The 26,337-nt window shown below is 39.6% G+C and overlaps 1 non-coding gene and 3 pseudogenes across 1 annotated transcript; 3 read left to right on the top strand and 1 right to left on the bottom strand.

Annotated features, from left to right (window-relative positions):
- Nucleotides 1-26,337, bottom strand: part of LOC122037660 — a 123,595-nt pseudogene that overhangs the window by 84,911 nt on the left and 12,347 nt on the right.
- On the top strand, nucleotides 7,288-7,433 carry LOC122037728 (annotated as a pseudogene).
- LOC122037705 lies at nucleotides 10,220-10,417 on the top strand. Its single transcript, XR_006127718.1, has one exon. It is a non-coding gene; the product is annotated as a U2 spliceosomal RNA (small nuclear RNA).
- Nucleotides 13,011-13,172, top strand: LOC122037721 (annotated as a pseudogene).

Below are 26,337 nucleotides of genomic sequence, written 5' to 3'. Positions count from 1 at the left end.
TCTAAGTCCATTAGAAAGTTCCTGAGCCATACTGCTTCTTTAGCTGCCTCAGAGGCTGCTACATACTCAGCTTCCATGGTTGAGTCCGAAACGCATTTCTTCTTAACACTCCTCCATGAAATGGCTCCACCTCCTAAAGTAAACACATAGCCTGATGTAGACTTACTATTGTCCCTATCGATTGAAAATCAGTAACCCACAGGGAGCAAATCATCTGCTTGGTAAACTAGCATATAATCCCTAGTCCTTCTCAGGTACTTTAATATATGCTTTACCGCAGTCCAATGTCCTTGTCCAGGGTTACTCTGATATCTGCTGACCATGCCCACGGCAAAACAGATATCAGGTCTCGTACATAGCATTGCATACATTAGGCTTCCTACAGCCGAAGCATAAGGAACTGCTTTCATGTCCTCTATCTCTTTTGATGTCTTTGGAGACATCTCTTTAGATAGAGCTACTCCATGTCTAAAAGGTAAGAAACCTTTCTTGGAGTCTTGCATGCTAAAACGAGCAAGGATTGTATCTATATATGAAGCTTGGGATAGACACAACATTCTTTTCTTGCGATCCCTTATAACTTTGATCCCAAGAATGTGTGCACATTCTCCTAAGTCCTTCATATCAAATTGTTTGGACAACCATACCCTTACGTCTGATAATACCTTGACATTGTTGCCAATTAACAAAATATCATCTACATATAGTACAAGAAATACCACCACGTTTCCGTTACACTTCTTATATACACAAGACTCATCTGGACTTTGAATAAATCCATATGACTGGATTACTTCATTAAACCAGATGTTCCAAGACCTTGAAGCTTGCTTCAGTCCATAAATGGACCGATTGAGCTTGCATACTAGATGCTCTTTGCCTTTTTCAATAAATCCTTCTGGTTGCTTCATATGGATGTTCTCTTCAAGACTTCCATTAAGGAAAGCTGTCTTGACATCCATTTGCCAAATCTCATAATCCATATGAGCAGCAATGGATAAGAGTATCCGAATAGACTTAAGCATGGCTACCGGTGAAAAGGTTTCCTCATAATCGATTCCCTCTTTCTTAGTGTATCCTTTCGCAACAAGCCTAGCTTTGAAGGTTTCTACCTTCCCGTCTGTCCCTCTTTTCCTTTTGTAGATCCACTTGCATCCAACGGCTTTTACACCATCAGGTGGTTCTACAAGCTCCCAGACCTTATTAGAGTACATGGACTCTATTTCAGAATTCATCGCCTTTTGCCAAGATGCTGCATCTGTATCTTGGAGTGCTTCGTCATATGACCGGGGATCAGGTTCATGTTTACCCGGGATCAAGTCCGAAGACTCTCCCAAAAACATGAATCTCTCAGGCTGCCTCACAACCCTCCCACTACGACGAGGCACTGTCTGTGGTTGTGTATCATGTGTGACATGTGTTGCAGTCTCTTGTGGTACTTCATCTTGTACTGTTGGTACTGAAGTAGACATGTCCTCTCTAAGTTCTTCTAAAACGACTTTACTACTGGGCTTGTGATCCATTATATAGTCTTCTTCTAAAAACTGGGCATTGGTGCTAACAATGACCTTCTGGTCTTTAGGACTATAAAATAAACCACCTTTCGTTCCTTTGGGATATCCTACAAACACGCGAACTTCTGTACGTGATTCTAACTTATCAGCATCTGGTTTCAGCACATGTGCTGGACTACCCCAAATCCGAATATGTCTTAGACTGGGTTTTCGCCCATTCCACAATTCTATGGGAGTAGAAGAAACTGATTTAGAAGGTACTAAGTTCAGAACGTATACTGCTGTTTCCAGAGCATATCCCCAAAACGAATTTGGTAATTCTGAATAACTCATCATCGATCTAACCATCTCCATAAGAGTCCTATTCCTTCGTTCTGCCACACCATTCTGTTGGGGTGTTCCAGGTGCAGACAATTGGGATTGAATCCCGGCCTCTGATAAGTAATTCCTAAACTCTCCTAAGAGGTATTCGCCACCACGATCTGACCGTAGTGTCTTGATACTTTTACCTAGTCGTTTCTCCACATCAGCCTTTGAACTTATCAAAGCACTCGGACTTGCGGCGCATTAGGTAAATGTATCCATATCTTGAATAATCGTCTATGAAAGAGACGAAATATTCAAAACCTCCTCTTGCCTGGACAGACATAGGACCACACAAATCAGAGTGAACCAACTCTAACACTTCTTTGGCTCTATACCCCTTGGCCTTGAACGGCCTCTTGGTCATTTTACCTTCCAAGCAAGATTCACAAGTTGGAAAATTTTCCAACTCAAATGAACCCAAGTCGGCTATAAGCCTCTGAATCCTACTTAAGTTAATATGTCCAAGCCTTAGATGCCAAAGATATGCTTGGTTCATTTGCGAAGGTTCTTTTCTCTTATTAGAATTAGAAGATGAGTTATAAATTTCCATGTTTTGCTTTGTGGAAGAAATTGGATTTAAAATATACAAATTGCCAACTAATGCACCAGAACAGATAATCATTTTATTTCTTTTAATAACTACATTGTTACTGAAAGAAACTGAATATCCATCTAAAAACAGTTTAGAAACTGAAATTAAATTCTTTCTAAAACTGGGTACATAAAGACAATTTCTTAAAACCAAATTTCTATTTCTACTAAAAGACAAGTAGACGTCTCCCACTGCAACAGCTGCCACCTTAGTAGCATTGCCCATGTAGATGGTAATCTCCCCTTCAGATAGTCGTCGGGTTTCCTGGAACCCCTGCAAGGAATTGCAGACATGATCAGTGGCTCCCGTATCTACACACCAGGTGCTGGTAGATAACACCGCTAAACATGTTTCAACAACTAGAGTATGAGATATACCTTTGTTTTGGTTCTTACGAGGACAGTCCGCCTTCCAATGTCCTGCCTGCTTGCAGATGAAGCACTTGCCCTTCGGCTTCTTCATTCCTTAAATCCGTACTGAGATTTATTCACTTTCTTTTGAACCAGTTTGTTTCTTCTTCTTCTTTCCTTTCGGTTTAGAAGTAGAACCATTTTCAAATAGTGAATTTGAGCATTGTGACGAAATAACCCTTCTCGCTTGAAGTTCTGCAGTAATGAATAAATACTTTTATTCATATTATAGTTCAGGAACTGCTCAAAACTTAGGTAGGGTTTGGAGGATCATATCGATTTGGGTTTCCCATCAATTTCTCCTCCAAGGATCGTATTGTTCGGATAAGCCATCATCTTTAGGATATGATCCACAGAGTACCCTCTTGCATGGTGGTCATTATCTTTCTCATGGCTTCTTGCCTAGAAGCCCTATCCCGATGACCAAAGAGTTCCTTGAGATTGTTCATGATATCATAGGTCGTTGGTAAATCTTGATGGATGTTGCAATACATTTGACATTGAAGCCAAAATGTAACACCACGCCATCTCATCCGCTTTACCCATTTCCTATGATATTCAATCTCCTCTTGGGTAGATTCACCAGGTGCATCGCAATGCTCAACAAGACAAATTTATAGCTTTCAAGAAGAACAATGTCCAGGTTTCTTTTCCAATCTATGTAGTTTGGTCCAGTAAGTCTATTTTGTTGAAGTATGATGGACAGTGGGTTGAAAGTCATCCTAAGAATCACAAATAACTTTTGGTCAGAACTCTAAATTTAGAATAATATTGATTCCTCAAACAATACTATTTTAAATTAACCAACACCTCATCACACCGTGAATTTTGTATGCCACGTTAGTGTGGACGTATACAAATTCAACATTTGTAAAAGGAGGGTTTTAACCCATTAATTTTATTATCTTGTCAACCTAACTTTTTGACAAATAAAATTAATAGTTGGTATTATTTGGTCACACAAATAATAATAGTGACTCCGTTGGGGAGGATACTGTTAGATGTGTCTAAGTGTATACCATTACTTGACACTAAGTCCATTAAGAAGATTATGCCCCTTCCGTTGGGGAAGATCACACGCTCTTAATTAATTTCCTATAGTCATCCAAAAATGGAAGTCTGTTCTAGTGATCCACAAACAAGCTCATCCGTTATGGAGGAAGGCACTCAGAGCCAACGCGCAAGCTTGTTTGCATCACTTACAAACCAGTAATGGAGACCATGGGATTTATTTAAAAATCCCTCTCCCACTTAGTTATTTATAAATGAGGAATTTTAACTATGCTAGCCTACTTAAACTTGTAAACTAACATGCACACACAGTACAATATAAAAGCAATAAATAGAAAATTTAATTTTCAACTATTATGGCTTTTATCTCTAATTGTCCTCCGTGTGTTGTCATCCCAAGCTGCTGCCATATTTGGCCACCGCCTCGGGTTGTCGCATCCATCTTGCTCCTAGTTCCCTGCGCCTCTGGTCCTTAGAAGGTTCCACGCTTTGCAAGATTCGATCCGTGACATAAATAGAATTTTACATTTTGATCCTATATTCCATAAAAGGAATGTACATGTATCTAGATCAAAAATAAAATCCTAATAAAACTAAATACAGCTCCTGCTGTATTTTAATACAATCATGCACACACATATAAATTGCCCTTGACATGTCCAAGGGTCCAATCACACACATAATTAACTAAAAGCCATAATAGTTGGATCCTGCATCCACAAAGTTAGCACATCCTACTATTATCCTGCCTAAATTATGTATGACATGTGCATAATTAAACTAAATACCAAATACACAGAGGCAAAACCCTAGCTCGATACCAATTGTTGGTTGCTACTCGGAAAACCTATAGGTTCCACTGTACAAAAATTTTGTACAAAGGTCGAACCTTTTCCTAGCTACCATGTGTTCTTTTAAATTAAATTTTTGATCGCCTGCGGAACTTAACACGTTTGATCCAAAACTTAATCTATTTGTTCTTTTAGGTTTTGACTTGGATCTCCTGCGGAACTTAACACGTTCGACCCAAGTCTCCTTAAGTTATTAATTCCATTAAATATTAATTTTCATAAAAGGTTCCCAGTACTGACGTGGCGAGGCACATGGCCTTCTTGGATATGGGAGCAACCACCACCGACTAGACAAAACCTTTAATAGAAAGCTAATATTTAATTTCCTAAAATAACTTTAGGTTAACCAAAGAGAACAATCAAATCACAAGGAAAAGAAAGAAACAAAAGAACACAACCGAAAAACATATTCGAAATACTAGAACGTAAGCCTCTTGTATTTGGTATTATTTCCATAAATAACTAGCATGATGCGGAAATAAAATTTACTAGTTATACCTTGTAGAAAAACCTCTTGATCTTCTACCATATTCCTCTTCTAACCTCGGACATTGTGTGGGCAACGATCTTCCGAGATGAGAAACCACCAATCACCTTCTTCTCCTCCTAGCTAGGTTCGGCCAACAAAGAGGAAGCTTCACCAAGGAAGAAAAACAAAATACTAACCAAGCTCCAAGAGATGCTAGCTTTCTCTCCTTCTTCTTCTTCTTCTCCGAGTAGTATCCGGCCACCACAAGAGCTCCAATAGAAGGGTAGGGTTCGGCCACCACAAGAGGAAGAGAGGGAGAGGTTGGCCAGCCACACCAAGGAACAAAAGAGGGAGAGGAATAATAGAAGTTGTGTCTCATGAAGGCACCCCTACCCCTTCTTTTATATTCCTTGGCTTAGGCAAATTAGGAAATTTAATTACAATAAAACTTCCTTAATTTTCCTTGACATGAATTAATTGAGAAAAATAAAACAAAATTTCCCAATTAACTTGAGATGGCCGGCCACATCATTGGAAACAAAAGAGGACAAGTTTTAATCAACAATTAAAACTTCCTAATTTGTTTCCGGAAATTTTAAAAAATAAAATTTCTCTTTAAAATCTCTTCATGGTTAATAAAAGGAAATATCTATAATTTTAATTTTATTAACATGTGAATAATTTTAAAGAGAAAATAAAACATCTCTCCAATCTACAAATAAGGAAAGAGATCTAATCTCTTTCTTTAATCTTTTGTAAATCTTTTACAAGAGAGATATTTTAATTTTAATTCTCTTTTAAATTAAATCTTCCACATAATAATAAACATTAAAATTAAATTTTCTTTTAATTAATTATGGCCGCCCTACTAGCTTGGGTTCAGCTAGGGCCGCCACCTTGCTTAGGCGGCCCTAGCTTGGTTCCCAAGCTAGCTTGGCCGGCCCCTTTAGGTGGGTATAGAAGGTGGGTATATGTGGGTATAGTACTCTATAAATAAGAGGCTACGATAGGGACCGAGAGGAGGAATTGGTTTTGGTCTCCGATAAAATTAAGCATCCCATGTTCGCCAACACACAACTTAATTTTATCAATGATAATTCATTCCACTAGAGAACTATCATTGAACTACCGCACCAATCCCAAATTACATTTTGGGCTCCTTCTTATTATGAGTGTGTTAGTCTCCTGTGTTTAAGATATCAAATGTCCACTAATTAAGTGAGTTACCGACAACTCATTTAATTAATATCTAAGTCCAAGAGTAGTACCACTCAACCTTATCGTCATGTCGGACTAAGTCCACGCAAGGGTTTAACATGACAATCTTTATGAGCTCCTCTTGAGGACATTATCAACCTAGTATCTCTAGGACACGGTTCCTTCTATAATCAACAACACACAATATAAGTGATACCATTTCCCAACTTATCGGGTTTATTGATTCAACGAACTAAATCTCACCCATTGATAAATTAAAGAAATGAATATCAAATATATGTGCTTGTTATTATATTAGGATTAAGAGCACACACTTCCATAATAACTAAGGTCTTTGTTCCTTTATAAAGTCAGTATAAAAGAAACGACCTCAAATGGTCCTACTCAATACACTCTGAGTGTACTAGTGTAATTATATAGTCAAGATAAACTAATACCTAATTACACTACGACCTTCTAATGGTTTGTTCCTTTTCCATTTTGGTCGTGAGCTATTGTTTATAATTTATAAGGTACTGATAACATCATCTTCTGTATGTGACACCACATACTATGTTATCTACAATATAAATTAAATGAACAACTACAAACAAATGTAGACAATTAGACCAAATGTGATTCTTTATTCATAATAAATGTTTACAAAGCTTAGGCTTTCAGTATACATTCCAACAATTTAGACCAGGTGGAGTTGTACTCTCGCCTCTATTTACAAACAAAAAAAAAACTGCAATGACCTTTTATACTAGATGGAGTTTACATGTTAGGGTTTAGAATTTAGTCCCATATCTTTTGTTTTTGATTGACGGAGTGGAACAAGTGCTGTAAAAGAAGAGGCTATGACACTTTCTTATTCATACCTTTCTCGGCCTTTTGGCTAAGATCAAGTGTAGTATCTGTTCTTATCAGTTTAATATTTGATATGTGGACCATTGGTTCACTATTGGATCCTTGACGTGTCATCCCTGTGGTGCACTATTGCAAGGGTTTGGCGCACCTGACCAAGTTAAATTAAAATTTCAAATTAAGTTTATTTTTAAATTATTAATTATAATTCATGAAATTAAATCTAAAATTTTAAATATTTAAAAATAAATACAAAACAAATAAAAAATTTGAATTTTTTACCGATTTAATTATTACTTTTTAGTTAGTGAATAAGAAATTTTAAAGTTAGAATTGAATAAATTGATGTTTTCTTAGATGAAAATTTGAAATAATTTAATTAAAATTTTAAATTTATTAAGTTATTCAATTGAATTGAAATAACATAATTAGTGTGGTTTCTTTTTTTAATTTGGTAAGAAAAAAGGATTTTACTCTGCCCAAGAAAGATAAAACACATACCAAACAACTTTCTAATAGGGAGGACATTTAATCCTTAGGGAATAAAACATGTAAAACACCTGTATCACCCGAATACCAATTTGGCTACACCGTGGGGGTAGAGTTTGGTTCAAGTTTGGCTTGAGGTTGGTTCGTTTAAATGTTATCAAGTTCTCAATTGAATTGGTATCAAGTACTCAACTTTCGCTGACTAATCCTGGGATGGTCAATCCAGCCATAAAATTTTCCACCGGCCCATCAATCCAATGTTCTTAGATCAATCATCCATTAGGGAAAATTCATCCGTTAATTCACCGAAATTTAAACTCGATCCTTAAATATTTGGGAAACTAAAAGTGTCCTATCATGGTACTATTACACAAGAACAACCTTATTTATTGTTTGAAACTTATTCAATTATTTATTACATTTAATTATTTTATTTTATTTTATTTTTTTTTATTTATTTAACTTATAAACAAGTTATTGATGATCATTATTCACCAATATGCTTGTTCAAATTTATTCATAAATTTTTGAAGCATGTCCAATTAATTAAAATAGTGTTGCATTGAACGCACATAAATAATTTCATATTAAATTGAACACCAAACTTATTTTTGAACCATTGGTTCATTTACCGCCTTATCTGGCATGCTTGGGATATGCAACGAGGGCACAATGATAGGGCATGCTTGGGATGTGTACCGAGAGCACAATGTTGTTACCATCTCGATGATCTTGAACCAACTCTAGACCAATGCTTTGGATAAATTGTCTCGCTCAGTCAAACTGACAAGTAAATTGTTCGGTCACACTGAAAGAACATGCCAAATGAAAGACCATGGGAAAACCCTAACCCTACGGTCTATGGAGGGCCCAAACTATAGGAGAATAACTCGAGGGGTGATTAGCTTGTGGGTTAGATTAACTAACATGTTAAGGCACTTTCATACCTGGATGCAACAGAGTTGGGAAAGTAGGCAACAAAGTTCTTTAATATATTTTGCAATGGGAGAAGGAATCACAAAGGCCAAACTAAGATTGACTTTCCACATCTCATCCCTCCAGGCTATTGCAAGTAGATATAAAAGAAACAAAACGAGTTCAATAGGATGAACTCAGCATAGCAAATGAGAACCACCAAAACCTCAAGAGTAAGATGCATGAATTGAGACTTCCTCCTCAAAATATTTGACAATACGATTGATTATGTATGAAAATTGAAAAGAGGGCATGCTGGCAATGGTTACTTGGTTATTGATTGGAATAAAGCTTTTTACTATGAGAAAAAGTTTTCCTTTGATTTCACACACACTAAAACAAGCAAAAAAAAATGTTATTGACCAAAAACCAGGGGAAGTCTTTAGCGATAGCCCTCCGACGCTAAAGACGGAAAGCCTCTGCGAGTGGCGGCCATGAGCACAACCACCGGCCAATATCAGAGCAAACTTTGTGGGTGTCCCTCAAGGCCTACGACGTCGGCAATTGGGGAACTTTGCGACATGGACGCTATCTTTCCATGTGTTGGCAGCATGCAACAAAATCGATCGGAGCGGCAAGAAAAGAGAGCGAAAGGAAGGGGTAGAAATTTTAAGCAGGAGATTTGTCATGCATTTATAACTAACTATGTGCTATGATACCATTGTTGATACTCTAAATGCATGAATCAAAACGAATCAAAATGGTAAACACTTACAACGATCTCCGACAGATCTACAATCGACGACGATTGGACTTGCTGCTGGAAGAGCAATCATAGGATTGGAAAGCTCTCCACAATTCCACGAACCAAATCTCACCGTCGCAGATATTCTTCTCACTCTCTCGTTGTCTCTTTCTCTACACTATGAATCATCCCCCATGATCCTTGGACACACCCCTTAGAAAGGAAAATAACTCAAGGATATAATGGACTTTTCCATTAAGAATAGTGGGGAATGTGGGCATGCTCCTACATTCCCATTTCCTATAGGATCGACATCTGCAGTCGACTAGTGACGAGCAGAGCGAATCAGGGGATCAAACCTACAGACACCTTAGGCAAAGAATTTGATCAGCTTACGAGGGAGCGAGGCGGAGAGAAGTTGACCGACGGAGGAGATGCCCTGCTTGTCTACGCAGCTGCAGCGGCGAAGCAACAAACCTTAACTGCCTCCAGAACAAAATCACAAGCAACAAGACTCTCCTTTCTTTTCCGTGGCCAAGGAGAAGGAGACGTGAGAAAGATCACGGTTTGCAGTGTACCCTCGCCTCTTCTTAAAAAAAAAACTCTAATGGCCATTTATACCAAGTGGAGTTGTACTCTCGCCTCTATTTACAAAAAAAATTAACTGTAATGACCTTTTATACTAGATGGAGTTTAGAGTTTAGGGTTTAGAATTTAGTCCCATATCGTTTGTTTTTGATTGACGGAGTGGAACTAGTGCTATAAAAGAAGAGGCTATGGCACTTTCTCATTCATACCTTTCTCGGCCTTTTGGCTAAGATCAAGTGTAGTATCTGTTCTTATCAATTTAATATATGATACGTGGGCCATTGGTTCACTATGATATTAAATTAATTTTTGTTTTGGGGAGGGATCATTACAGTAGCTTGCTATTGGATCCTTCGCGTGTCATTCCTGTGTTGCACTGTTGTAGGGGTTCGACGCACTCGCCCAAGATAAATTAAATTTTTATAGTAAATTAAGTTTATTTTTAAATTGTTAATTATAGTCCATGAAATTAAATATTAAAGTTTTATATATTTAAAAATAAATACAAAACACATAAAAATAATTTATTTTTTTTATTGATTAAATTATTATTTTTCATATAATGAATAAGAAATTTTAAAATTAGAATTGAATAAATTGATGTTTTCTTAGATGAAATTTTGAAATAATTTAATTAAAATTTTATTAGGTTATTCAATTTAATCGAAATAACTTAATTAGTGTGGTTTTTTTTTAATTTGGTAAAAAAAATGATTTTACTCCGCCCAAGAAAGAAAAATCCGAATACCAATTTGGCTACATCGTGGGGTAGAGTTTAATTCAAGTTAGGCTTGAGGTTGGTTTGTTTAAATGTTATCAAGTTCTCAATTGAATTGGTATCAAGAATTCAACTTTCACTGACTAATCCTGGTATGGTCAATCCAGCCATAAACATTTTCCACTGGTCCATCAATCCAGTGTTCTTAGATCAATCGTCCATTAGAGAAAATTCATCCGTTAATTCACAGAGATTTAAACTCGATCCTTAAATATTTGGGAAACTAAAAAAGTGCCCTACCGTTGTACTATCACACAAGAACAAACTTATTTATTGTTTGAAACTTATATAATTATTTATTAAATTTAATTATTTTATTTTATTTATTTAACATGTTTATAAAAAAGTTATTGATGATCATTATTCACCAATATACTTGTTCAAACTTATTCATAAGTTTTTGAAGCATGTCCAATTAATTAAAATTGTGTTGTATTGAACGAACATAAATAATTCCATATTAAATTGAGCACCAAACTTATTTTTGAACCATTGATTCATTTACTGCCCTATCCGACATGCTTGGGATATGCAACGAGGGCAGAATGATAGGGCACGCTTGGGATGTGTACCGAGAGCACAATGTTGTTACCATCTCGATGATCTTGAACTAACTCCAGACCAATGCTTTGGATAAATAGGCTCGTTCAGTCAAACTGATAAATAGATCACTGAAAGAACAGGCCAAATGAAAGACCATGGGAAAACCCTAACCCTATGGTCTACGGAGGGCCCGAACTATAGGAGAATAACTCGAGGGGTGATTAGATTGCAGGTTAGATTAACTAACATGTTAAGGCGCTTTCATACCAGGAAGCAACAGAGTTGGGAAAGTAGGCAACAAAGTTCTTTAATATATTTTGCAATGGGAGAAGGAAGAACAAAGGCCAAAGTAAGATTGACTTTCCACATCTCATCCCTCCAGGCTATTGCAAGTAGATATAAAAGAAACAAAACGAGTTCAATAGGATGAACCTAGCATATCAAATGAGAACCACCAAAACCTCAAGAGTAAGATGCATGAATTGAGACTTCCTCCTCAAAATATTTGACAGTACGATTGATCATGTCTGAAAATTGAAAAGAGGGCATGCTGGCAATGGTGACTTGGTTATTGATTTGAATAAGACTTTTTACTATGATAAAAAGTTTCCTTTGATCTCGCACACACTAAAACATGCAAAAAAAAATGTTAATGACCAGAAACCAGGGGAAGTCTTTGGCGATAGCCCTCCAATGCTAACGACGCAAAGCCTCTGCGAGTGGCGGCCATGAGCACAGCCACCGCCCAAATCAGAGGCAAACTCCGTGGGTGTCCCTCAAGGCCTACGACGTCGACAATTGGGGAAGTTCGCAACATGGACGCTATCTTTCCATGTGTTGGCAACAGGAAACAAAATCGATCGGAGCGGCAGCAAACAAGAGCAAAAGGAAGGGGTAGCAATTTTAAACAGGAGATTTGTCATGCATTTATATCTAACTATGTGCTCTGATACCATTGTTGATACTCTAAATGCATGAATCAAAACGAATTAAAATGGTAAACACTTACAACGATCTCCCACAGATCTACAATCGGCGACGATTGGACTAGCTGTCGGAAGAGCAATCGTAGGATTGGAAAGCTCTCCATAATTCCACGAACCAAATCCCATCGTCTCAAGTGTTCTCCTCACTCTATTGTTGTCTCTTTCTCTACACCGTGAATCGTTCCCCATGATCCTTGGATGCACTCCTTATTAAGGAAAATAACCCAAGGATATAATGGACTTTTCCATTAAGAGTAGTGGGGAACGTGGACATGTTCCAACGTTCCCATTTCCTATAGGATCGACATCTGAAACTGACTAGTGACGAGCCGAGCGAATCGGGGGATCAAACCCACAAACAGCATCGCCGAAGAATTTGATCAGTTGATGAGGGAACGAGGCGGAGAGAGGGTGATCGACGGAGGTGACGTCCCGACGCAGCTGCAGCGACGAAGCAACAAACCTTAACTGCCTCCAGAACAAAATCGCAAGCAACAGGACTCTCATTTCTTTTCTGCGACCAAGGAGAAGGAGACGTGAGAAAGATCACGATTTGCAGTGTACTCTCACCTTTTATACTAGATAGACTTTAGAGTTTAGGGTTTATAATTTAGTCCCATATCGTTTGTTTTTGATTAACGGAGTGGAACTAGTGCTATAAAAGAAGAGGCTATGGCACTTTCTCATTCATACCTTTCTCGGCCTTTTGGCTAAGATCAAGTGTAGTATCTGTTCTTATCAGTTTAATATCTGATACGTGGACCATTGGTTCACTATGATATTAAATTAATTTTTCTTTGGGGAGGGATCATTACAGTAGCTTGCTATTGAGAACCTAGTAGTAACAGCACGGCCGACGGTCGACGGTCGACGACCTGAGGGTCGCCAAATGGGCCGCCAAATGGGTCGGGTCGTTACAAAAGTAAAAGCAGGTACAGTTGCCGGGCCTAAGAAGAAGTTGATTATTATTTTGAAGTATTAAAAGTATAAGCTTTTGAACTAATAAGACAATGTGCTTACAAAAGTTTACAAGTATTAAAGAATAAGGCTTTAAGCAAGTGAAATAAGATACAGAAGGTGTTTAGAATTCAGTAAGTTAAGTTCTTTATGCAAGCATGATAGTATAGACTTGCCTTACATGTTTAGCCTTTCAGTATGTTTCTTTACTAATAGAAGAGCATGAGTTAGTTTACTGTTCTTTGTTATTTATGAGCATGAGTAGCTTTACATGTTAGCATTCAGTTTTAGCATGTTTTTATTTATATACATGCATATCGAGTTTTTGTGAGTTAGATAGCGCTTACTAAGCAAATTTTGCTTATAGACTGCACTTCCTCTTACTGCAGATACAGGAAAGGAAAAGATATAGAAAGGAAGGCGACAAGGAGGTGTTTGAAGGATGTGTGATGCCAGGACTATGGAAGCCTTGGGACTAGGAAAGAAGTTTTATTTTAGTCTCCATTGTCTTTTGCTATGTTAGGAGTATTTGAGATAACATTTGTTATTTTGATGTGATTAGGACATAGTAGAAGAATTGTGATATGGTGTGATGAGTTGTGGTATTGTTTCCTTTATTTTGGATTTATTATACTGCGTGGTTGATTGATATGTGTTCCAGCCGCTTGTGGTTGTGTATATTATGTCATGTATTAATGATTATGGTCACCGGTATAGGGGAGACTTTGTCAAAATTTTTCGGTAGGGTTTCTTCGAGGATTTTAATTATACCGGTTAAGTAGAGTTAGTAGTTAAGTAACGATCATCCTTAGAGAGTAGTAGTAGTAAGAAGGGTGGTCGTTACAGTTGCTCTCATTAATAAGAAATTTTAAAATTAGAATTGAATAGATTGATGTTTTTTTAGATGAAATTTTGAAATAATTTAATTAAGATATTAAATTTGATTAGGTTATTCAATTTAATCGAAATAACTTAATTAGTGTTTTTTTTAATTTGGTAAGAAAAAAGTAATTTTACTCCGCCCAAGAAAAGATAAATCACTTACCAAACAACTTTCTAATAGGGAGGACATTTAATCCTTAGGGAATAAAACACATAAAACACTTGTATCACCCGAATACCAATTAATTCGGCTTGAAGCAAAGATTTTATAAAAAAAAATTAATTCGAACCTAACCCCGAATACAATTCGAAATCTTTGAAATCTTTAAATATGAATCTAAATAATTCGACCAACTTGAATAACTTAATTAAAAATAATTTTTTGCTTGTTTTTTTTATTATATTTTTTTATTTTTATCTCAATAATTTATCATTATTATACTAGATTTAATATTGATATTCATAATTTTAAAAATAAAATTTGAGTTAATTTTAAAAAGATTTATTAAATCCTAAATTTAGGCCAATCCTAGTCAATCTGGACTCCGATCCAATCCTAGTACAACTTAAAAACCCTCCGATCTGAATATGAAAATTTCTAATTCAAGTTGGATATTTTTCGGGTTGACTTGGATTTACGGATCAGATTTATTTTTAACATCCCTAATTATAAATTATTAAGAAAATTTAATGAAATTTTGTTCCTACTTCTACTATATACCCACACAACTCAGCTACCAGCCAAATGTGTATGCTATTATAAAATTTATATAAACACAAATTATATATCATGCCAGGCCAAACAAAATCTATATATATTTAGATATTATTATATTTTTAATTTGAAATTGATTGATTAAAATTTTTATATTTTAAAGTTTATTTATTTGATTAATGAGTTTAATATTACAGTTTTTTTTTTAAAAAAAAATTATTTACAAATTTAATAACAAGTTTGTTAATAAATATAGTTTACAAGTTTTGTTTGTGAATATAATTTTTGAATAATTTAAAATCTTTGTTTTTAAGAAATTTATTTATTTTTTTAATGAATTAATCAAGCTTATTTATTTAATTCATATCGAATAAATATAAATAAATGATTATCGAGTTAAACACTAAATTTTCTCATAAATGTTTAATTTATTTTTGTTATCGAATATATAGATAGTGGAAATTGTATTTGAATTTTAAAAAAGGTAAAATTATGATGTTATTTCTAGATCTCATTTGATCAGTTAAACTTATGAGTCTGAGAAATTTCTATCATTTTGATTTTTTTTCTTATTGTAATAGAAAAAAAAATATTGTTATCCCTCATAATTTGTCGATTTTTTTATAATGCATCTTTATGGTTTTTAAATCATTCATTTACCTTTACAATAGTTTTAATTTATTGAGTGCAAGTTTTTTTTACAATTAACTTAAGCCATATAAATTTAGAATTTCCATTATTTTTTAATGTTACAAACTTATATTTGCAATTCGTATACATGTCATAAAACCAAAAAGCTAATAATCTCTTAGAATTTAACTACCATGTTGGAGATAGAGATGTTCTTTGTATATATTACAAGAAGTTAACAAGTTAATGACGAGTTCCTCTAACAAATAGATCTTTGCCATTAGATGATCTCGATAGGTTGAGTACAAGCAATGAGTCCATTTTTGCCCGCCATATCAAAGGTTGAACTAATTCTAGCATGCCTTATCGCGTCATGAATTGGTTCGCTCAAATCATGCATTTTTTTTATGGTATTGATACTGACAAATCTAAGATTTGCACCCTAAAAGTAAGTTAATTTGATAGGAATATTATAGCGAGGATTTGAGTTATGAAGTCTGATTTAATGATATTTGATGAATGTATATATTTGCAATGCTGAAGAATACTTTTGAGTCGCGAGATTTATCCCATCGCCATTTGTGTTCAATCAACCTAATCATGGAGCCTCCGAGGTTATGGTGCAGCGGCAGGGCATCTAGGTTATCACCCAGGCACCCACGGTTCGAGCCCCAACTATGGCGAATTTGCAGGAATTTTTCCTCTAAATGGGGCACACAACTAAAAGATGTTGGACTTCTAGGTTGCCCGCTGCGAGCCCTTCCCGATTTACCTTGGTGTCCGGTGGAAAACTTTCGTGGGACCTGGTCGGTCATCCCATGCTCGACGTTACTCAGCCTGGTTAATTATTTTTAAGAAATCCACATGCGAACTCAATTTGTTAGATGTTTAAAGCAGTCCATTCCCACGCATTTGTTGTTCGACCATATATCTGAATATTTGTTATTCTTTGGGTCATTTATTAGACTCAGATCATCTTCCTTGTAAGTTTTCACATATGTTTCGGCACTTGCCAAAATCAATCTTTCTACCATAAAAAGCTGATAGTTGTTCTCGACCACCGAGTCGAATATGTTTGTAAAGTTCGATGAGCATGCCAATTTGTACCTGTTACAAAGTTTGCACTCACATACAAAAACCAACATATATCCAATGCAGAAGTGCACGAATAGATGAAGCAACAAAAAAACCAAAAAGTAGTCCGGTGCACGAAGCTCCCGTTATGCGGGGTCTCGAGGAAGGATCCATTGTATGCAGCCTTATCTTATTTTTTTGCAAGAGGTTGTTTTCAGGATTCGAACCCGTGACCTTTTGGTCACAAAGCAACAATTTTACCGTTGCAAGAGGCTGCACGAATAGATGAAGCAAAGAAGTTTATTTATTTCGATAGACAAATCATAAATTCCAGAAATTATAAATGTAAAGAACAGAGAGATTCTTATGAATGACAGAAACAACACTTTGAAAATAGATTAAGAGATTGATAGACACATGGAAGTAGGAGGGTTGTAATCAAAGTTCATTCTTGTCATATTTTATGAATCTACTAAATCTTACTGCATTCTATAATAATAACTGTAAAATACCGGGAATAGGCGAATATTAATAAGGGAATTTTTCGGAATTTTTGGAAATTTTTCGGAGCTCGTACGGACGAGTTAACGGGGATAAGATTTGAGTTCCGAGAAAGCCTGTTTAGGCTACCCATTTAAGCGAGGAATTGTTTATTTTATAAATTTCTTTTTCCTTATTCTTTTTTTTTATTTTTTTCCGCTGATTCCTTTCTCCCTGCCGAACTCGTGCCGAAGCCAAGCTTCCTCCCGATCCTTGCCCTAACCGCTCGGCGGTTTCCCTTCTCTTCATTTCTTCTTCCCGAGCCGTCCCTGTGCCTTAGCCGTCGGCGACGCACGGAGCAGCGCCGCACACCCCGGTGCCCTAGCGCCGGTCACCGTGCAGCGTCCTTTCTTCCTCTGCCTTAGCCGGTCGACCCGTGACCCTCTCCGACCGATTCGGCCAGGTTACCGGTGCCCTAGGTTGGGTTCACAGCCAGCTAACTTCTTCCTCCCTCGGCTCGCGACATCGCTTTCTCTGTGTGCCATTGCCGAGGCCCTTCATCACCGGAATAGAGTCATCACAGCCATATCCGAGCCGATCCTCTTTACTTCCCTCCGTGCCCTAGCCAGATCTTGGAGGTAAGCAGTGTACTGTGTGGGTTGTTGAGGTAATCTGGTGGTGGAGTCTTCTTCCGGCGGCAACCAATTAGGGTTGAGGATTCCCGGGAAGTGGACTGTGGAGTTTCTCTAGACCATACGGGAGGAAGATTCCAGCAGGGAAGCTTGGTTCCAGTAGGTCTTCTTGCCGGAAGCACTCAAATCAACATCACCAGTGGTATGGATCAATAGCAGAGATCTGTGATTTAGGTAAGGGTTATGGTAAGTGATTCATGTTGTTGATGAAATAGGATAATTGTGTTGTTGATCAGCCATTTCCATCTTGTGCCAGCCTACCTAGTTGTCAACAGCAACACTCCCTGTGACTGTGGATCAAGAAACAACAGGCTGTGAGTTTGAGGTAAGAATTAGGATTTTTGGACTTCGTTGTAGAGGATTTCTAGTTGTGTTAGCATTATATGTTAATTTGGATTCATGTGTAGGTTTCAATTGAAACTGAATAGTGGAATGGTTAAGGTTAAATAAAACTAACCCTAGTTAGCTTGAGTTATAATTTTGATTAGGGTTTTACCCAAATTTTAGGGTTAGAGGTTGTATTTAGCTATTTATGTGAAATGTAGCTAAATAAAAAGATTTATTGTTTGACACAGGACTTTGACGCGAGACGAGTATCTCGGAGTCAGATTTGGACCTTTCCGATTGGAGGCGGGTACTTTTGACTTTTTTTGTCTTTGATATGCTTAGTAATGAAATTAACATGTTGCATTAATTGTGTTTCTTATCTGTTTCGGTTAATCACTACCCAAATCTTGGTATATGCTTGATTGATTGATTGGTTTTGCATCTCATGTATACTTTACCTGTTTATACATGCTTATAGGGGTAGTGATATACCATGCTTCATCATGTTCAGGACCTAGGTTTTTATACCTTCTGTGTACCTTTGATTCGATATGATTCGTTGACCTAGGGTGCACTTTTCTATATATATGGATTAGGTCAGGATGTTTATATGGTTATTGCCATGCATCATTTGCATGATTGCATGCTGTGCGATAGTCTGCTCCATTATTGTTGAGCACATCGCCAGTTACATGGATCTGCACACACCACCACTCATGGGTTAGTGGTCGATTCAGGCAGAGTGTGTTGCAGCAGGGACTCTGTTAGGCACCGTTGGTCCGCTCATGGGTAGTGTGACACAACGTGTTATCCGGCAGGGATTCCTCCCCGTCATCGGGAGTTGAGAGCATTGCGCTCCCCCATTTATGATTTGGGGTAGGAGGATAGGTGTACTCCGACAGCATCCCGTCCACTCGGTCACTCATCAGGAGTAGTGACGACAGAGTGCACGGTTGTCACAGCCCTACCCACTCGGCCTCACTATTGTGTGTGAGATGATCGACTGGCGTTAGGGGTGACCAGGACGCATCATTGGCATCATATGCATGATGCATTTATTGCTTGTGTTTGTGCTTGCTGCATTTATATGCTGCATATTGTTTGGATACCTATATTTGACATGCATACAGGATTCCTATACCACTCGGACTGTTTGACCTTATACTCAGGACCTGGTTAGTACAGTATTCTCCTCTTTACTTCAGATGCATTTTTATCTTTCTTATCAGGAGACTGTACGCATGATTAGTGCTAGGTGTTGTTTCTTTACTTTGCATATCAATTGTACCTGCTGAGTGTTGGACTCACCCCGCCTCCATTGTTGATATTTTCAGGTTGATGCTGTCAGGAGAGAGTTCCAGTTGCTGGTCCCTGCAGACCTCGAGGATGTGATTGGTTTTTCATTTGGTTCCCTTTTCTGTTCTAGACTGTTTGAACTTGTTATGTTCTGGATTTATTTACTTATGGACATGGTATAGATTTTATTATATCGATGGATTTGGATTTGGTTTTTTATTCTACTACATGCCTGCCTGGACGGCAGAAGAGGTGAGTTCGTCGGATTTGAGCTTTACGAGTGTAGTGGAGTAGGGTGGATTTCGAGTCAGAGTATTATTTTACTGTTTAATTATCTTAACTGCGTGGTTGTGACAGCCAGAGGCTGAATAGATTATATATAACTGCGTGGTGATGTTTTATTTTGTTGTTATTATTCCAGCCGCCTGTGGCTGAGGTATTTGTGAGATGTAGAAAAGTTTCAGATTTGTCCACCGTACAGGGGAGATGCTGCCGAAATTTTCTCGGACAGGGACTCCTCTGGGGCGTGACAATTTAGTGGTATCAGAGCACAGTTTTACGATCTTTTGTTTCGTATTTTGGATTTTTGGGATTTATCTGATACCAATTTATTTGGTATCAGAGCGGATTATGATACCTGCTTTTGGTGTTCTGGAGATTTATCGGATACCTGTTGTTGGTATTCTGGATATTTGGGTTAGCCGGGTTTGCGAGTCAAACTGGGCATTATCGGATTTCCGTTTCAGATTTATTTGGATTTCCGGCGATAGGTACGTTCGGAATTTTGAGGTCAAATTGGGGACTGGACAGCGACGGAACATCTCCAGACAGCAAATAGGTATGTTGTTAGTTTATGATTTTTATACTTGTAGTAATATCTGTAATTTAATTTAACAGATATGAGACTATCCACATGTATTGCTGCGAGACGTGGTGCTGGACGACCACGTGCGAGGACCACGGGATCTCTGTATATGCCAGAGATGCCCACTGTTAGTGAGCCTGTCAGTCAGGGACAGACTCAGGATGCGGCGGGAGCGTCGGGCTCTCAAATCCTGATAGCTCCTGTAGAGATACCTACTTTGGCCACACCGACGGTATCCACGCCTACCCTGTTTACAGTACCATCAGGGGTACCATTGGTGTACCCGACAGCTGCTCCAGCGCAGCCTACGGCGTATTCAGTGCCACCACCACTTGGATCTACAGTGTATCCTATACCAGTGGCACCTGTGCCCCCAGTGCCTACAGTAGCAGCAGCTGCACCATATCCGGTACCATTACCTACCGTACCTCCAGCTGCCACCACTTTTATTCCCCAGTCAGTACCACCGACGGCTTATGCTCCGGTATATACAGCAGCATCGGGAGTTCCTCCTCCGGTTTATTCCGCGGTACCACCTGTAGTATCAGCTCCAGTGTTTCCGCCAGTTCCTGCAGCCGTCCCGACACAGCTCACTGATATTGTCGCCCAGCACTGGCTGAGTCGATGAAGACTCGTTTCACTCTTTTCCGCGGAGATCTCGATCCGAGTATGGCTCTGTCATGGATAGAGACTATGGAGCAGACTTTCTTCTATATGGCTTGCTCCGAGTGGGAGAAAGCAGAGCTGGCTGCTTACCATTTACGGGATGAAGCTAATGCCTGGTGGGTTACTCAGCGTTCTATTATTGGTGAGCGCAACGTCACATGGACCAGGTTCAGAGAGGCTTTTGAGAGCCGTTTCTTTCCACTGTCCTATCAGATGGCTTGCCGACAGGATTTTATGAGTCTGAGGCAGAATAATCGCTCAGTGACCGAGTATAATACTGAATTCCTCCGGTTGGCTCAGTTTTGTCCAGAGTTAGTTGTGGAGGACAGAACTCGCATGATGCAGTTTATACAGGGGATTTATTCGCCCTAGTGTTTCACCATGGGGTTCTCCAGTTCTATTTGTCAAGAAAAAGGATGGTACTATGAGGTTGTGTATTGACTACAGGCAGCTGAATGCAGTTACCATCAGAAATAAATATCCATTACCGCGGATCGAGGATTTGTTTGATCAGCTCAGAGGTACATCAGTGTATTCTAAGATTGATCTGCGATCCGGATATCATCAGTTGAGAGTCAGAGATTCTGATATCCAGAAGACAGCTTTCCGTACCAGATACGGTCATTATGAGTTTTTGGTAATGCCATTTAGGCTTACCAATGCTCCAGCGGTGTTTATGGACTTGATGAACCGCATATTTCTGGAGTATCTGGATCAGTTTGTTATCGTTTTCATTGATGACATATTGGTCTACTCTCGTTCCGAGGAGGAGCATGCACAGCATCTTCGCACAGTCTTGGAGATTCTTCGACGACATCAGCTGTACGCGAAGTTCAGCAAGTGTGCATTCTGGCTATCCTCAGTTGGGTTTCTAGCAGAGGTATTTCAGTTGATCCTCAGAAGATCGAGGCTGTCACCGGTTGGGAGCAGCCGAAGTCAGTTCAGGAGATCCGCAGTTTTCTGGGATTGGCCGGATATTACCGACGTTTTGTCGAGGGCTTCTCGCGTATTGCTATGCCGCTGACACGTCTTACCAGGAAAGGCGTGAAGTTCATATGGTCCGAGGATTGCGAGACCAGCTTCCAGGAGCTGAAGCGGAGATTAGTGTCGGCTCTAGTTTTGATTTTACCTTCTGGAGAGGACGGATTTGTACTTTACACCGATGCATCTCTTCAGGGTTTGGGCGCTGTTCTGATGCAGCACGAAAGAGTAGTCTCTTATGCTTCTCGTCAGCTGAAGGAGCATGAGAAGAACTACCCAGTTCATGACCTGGAGTTAGCTGCCATCATCTTTGCTCTGAAGCTATGGCGACATCATTTATACGGTATCACATTTGAGATTCTCACTGATCATAAGAGTCTCAAATACATTTTCACTCAGAAGGAGCTGAATCTCCGACAGAGGAGATGGATGGAGTTCCTGAAGGACTACGATTATACCATTAGCTACCACCCAGGAAAAGCTAATGTGGTTGCCGATGCGCTCAGCAGGAAGTCCAGAGGGACTTTAGCTTGTCACCGGATTTCGGTTACGGATTTGATTCAGAGTTTTTCTGAGTTAGACCTGGAGGAGCAGGGACCGACAGAGCAGGGTATTCTTGTTACCATGGTTGCTCAGTCGTCGATCAGGACGAGGATCCGAGAGGCACAGGCCAGTGATCAGCATTTGCAGTTTATTAGCAGTCAGATAGCTTCCGGGCAGCAGACCGAGTTTACACGAGACGAGGAGGGTATTATATTCTTCCGAGGCAGATTATGCGTACCTCAGTCTCATCTGGTCTTACAGGAGCTACTTCAGGAGGCACACCGTTCTGGATTTGCGATCCATCCAGGCGGGACCCGTATGTATCGAGACTTGAGGCGTTCCTATTGGTGGAACGACATGAAGAAAGACATCGCGGATTTCGTAGCTAGGTGTCTTGTTTGTCAGCAGGTGAAGGCTGAGCACCAGAGACCTGCAGGATTACTTCAGCGGATTCCTATTCCTGAGTGGAAGTGGGATCACATTACCATGGACTTTGTGGTAGGGTTGCCGAGGACACGACGAGGCCATGACGCGATTTGGGTAATCGTTGATCGATTAACCAAATCCGCGCACTTTTTAGCGATTCGGAGGACTGATCCCCTGGATCGATTGGCAGATCTGTATTGTCGGGAGATCATCTGACTACATGGTGTTCCGTTGAGTATCATTTCGGATAGAGATCTACGGTTTACGTCTCGGTTCTGGCAGAGTCTACAGCAGGCCTTGGGTACATAGCTCCGTTTCAGTACAACTTTCCATCCACAGACAGATGGACAGTCAGAGCGGACCATTCAGACGTTAGAGGACCTGCTGAGATCATGTGTTATGGATTTCGGAGGCAGCTGGGAGGACCATCTGCCGTTGGTAGAGTTTGCCTACAACAATAGCTTTCATTCGGCTATCCAGATGGCACCGTTTGAGGCGTTGTACGGTAGACCTTGTCGGACACCCGTCCTTTGGGATGAGGTTGGAGAGGCCCAGCTGTTGGGACCTCATAGAGTTCAGCAGGATGCAAGAGTTGATCCGTACTATCAGACGGAGGATGTCAGAGGCGCAGGATCGTCAGAAGAGTTATGCTGATCGGAGACGCAGACCACTAGAGTTCTCTGTTGGCGACCATGTATTTCTACGAGTTTCACCCACGAAAGGGGTGAAGAGATTTGGCCTCAGAGGTAAGCTTGCTCCGCGGTACATTGGTCCTTTCGAGATCTTGGAGAGGATCGGAGCGGTAGCACTACCACCGTCCCTGTCAGGCGTTCACGATGTATTTCACGTATCGATGCTGAGGAGATACGTGCCTGATCCGACACATGTGCTGGCAGATATTCCAGTTCCAGTTCAGCCTGACATTACATATGAGGAGGTTCCGGTACGGATTCTCGACCGGAAAGAGCGTCAGTTGCGGAACAAGACTATCCAGCTGGTTAAAGTCGGATGGCAGCATCATTCGGACGAGGAGGCTACGTGGGAGCTTGAGGATACGATCCGAGCTCGATATCCTCATCTTTTCACTTGAGGTATGTGATTTATTTACCGTTCAGCATTTATACTCTATAGCTGTTGTTCGTACTTGCTGATGGTAGATAACGAAATTTGGGGACCAAATTTTTATTAGTGGGGGAGAATGTAAAATACCGGAAATAGGCGAATATTAATAAGGGAATTTTCCGGAATTTTTGGCAAATTTTCGGGAATTTTTCGGAGCTCGTACGGACGAGTTAACGGGGATAAGATTTGGGTTCCGGGAAAGCTTGTTTAGGCTACCCATTTAAGCGAGGAATTGTTTATTTTATAAATTTCTTTTTCCTTATTCTTTTTTTTTATTTTTTTCCGCTGATTCCTTTCTCCCTGCCGAACTCACGCCGACGCCAAGCTTCCTCCCGATCCTTGCCCTAACCGCTCGGCGGTTTCCCTTCTCTTCATTTCTTCTTCCCGAGCCGTCCCTGTGCCTTAGCCGTTAGCGACGCACGGAGCAGCGTCGCACACCCCGGTGCCCTAGCGCCGGTCACCGCGCAGCGTCCTTTCTTCCTCTGCCTTAGCCGGTCGACCCGTGACCCTCTCCGACCGATTCGGCCAGGTTACCGGTGCCCTAGGTTGGGTTCACAGCCAGCTGACTTCTTCCTCCCTCGGCTCGCGACATCGCTTTCTCTGTGTGCCATTGCCGAGGCTCTTCATCACCGGCATAGAGTCATCACAGCCATATCCGAGCCGATCCTCTTTACTTCCCTCCGTGCCCTAGCCGGATCTTGGAGGTAAGCAGTGTACCGTGTGGGTTGTTGAGGTAATCTAGTGGTGGAGTCTTCTTCCGGCGGCAATAAATTAGGGTTGAGGATTCCCGGGAAGTGGACTGTGGAGTTTCTCTAGACCATACGGGAGGAAGATTCCAGCAGGGAAGCTTGGTTCCAGTAGGTCTTCTTGCCGGAAGCACTCAAATCAGCATCACCAGTGGTATGGATCAATAGCAGAGATCTGTGATTTAGGTAAGGGTTATGGTAAGTGATTCATGTTGTTGATGAAATAGGATAATTGTGTTGTTGATCAGCCATTTCCATCTTGTGCCAGCCTACCTAGTTGTCAACAGCAACACTCCCTGTGACTGTGGATCAAGAAACAACAGGCTGTGAGTTTGAGGTAAGAATTAGGATTTTTGGACTTCGTTATAAAGGATTTCTAGTTGTGTTAGCATTATATGTTAATTTGGATTCATGTGTAGGTTTCAATTGAAACTGAATAGTGGAATGGTTAAGGTTAAATAAAACTAACCCTAGTTAGCTTGAGTTATATTTTTGATTAGGGTTTTACCCAAATTTTAGGGTTAGAGGTTGTATTTAGCTATTTATGTGAAATGTAGCTAAATAAAAAGATTTATTGTTTGACACAGGACTTTGACGCGAGACGAGTATCTCGGAGTCAGATTTGGACCTTTCCGATTGGAGGCGGGTACTTTTGACTTTTTTTGTCTTTGATATGCTTAGTAATGAAATTAACATGTTGCATTAATTGTGTTTCTTATCTGTTTCGGTTAATCACTACCCAAATCTTGGTATATGCTTGATTGATTGATTGGTTTTGCATCTCATGTATACTTTACCTGTTTATACATGCTTATAGGGGTAGTGATATACCATGCTTCACCATGTTCAGGACCTAGGTTTTTATACCTTCTGTGTACCTTTGATTCGATATGATTCGTTGACCTAGGGTGCACTTTTCTATATATATGGATTAGGTCAGGATGTTTATATGGTTATTGCCATGCATCATTTGCATGATTGCATGCTGTGCGATAGTCTGCTCCATTATTGTTGAGCACATCGCCAGTTACATGGATCTGCACACACCACCACTCATGGGTTAGTGGTCGATTCAGGCAGAGTGTGTTGCAGCAGGGACTCTGTTAGGCACCGTTGGTCCGCTCATGGGTAGTGTGACACAACGTGTTATCCGGCAGGGATTCCTCCCCGTCATCGTGTACCGGGAGTTGAGAGCATTGCGCTCCCCCATTTATGATTTGGGGTAGGAGGATAGGTGTACTCCGACAGCATCCCGTCCACTCGGTCACTCATCAGGAGTAGTGACGACAGAGTGCACGGTTGTCACAGCCCTACCCACTCGGCCTCACTATTGTGTGTGAGATGATCGACTGGCGTCAGGGGTGACCAGGACGCATCATTGGCATCATATGCATGATGCATTTATTGCTTGTGTTTGTGCTTGCTGCATTTATATGCTGCATATTGTTTGGATACCTATATTTGACATGCATACAGGATTCCTATACCACTCGGACTGTTTGACCTTATACTCAGGACCTGGTTAGTACAGCATTCTCCTGTTTACTTCAGATGCATTTTTATCTTTCTTATCAGGAGACTGTACGCATGATTAGTGCTAGGTGTTGTTTCTTT

Source organism: Zingiber officinale, unplaced genomic scaffold, assembly GCF_018446385.1.
Source record: "Zingiber officinale cultivar Zhangliang unplaced genomic scaffold, Zo_v1.1 ctg72, whole genome shotgun sequence".
In the NCBI taxonomy this organism is placed as follows: domain Eukaryota; kingdom Viridiplantae; phylum Streptophyta; class Magnoliopsida; order Zingiberales; family Zingiberaceae; genus Zingiber; species Zingiber officinale.
Note: the sequence above shows the minus strand (reverse complement) of the source record. Positions and strands in the feature narration are given on the sequence as shown.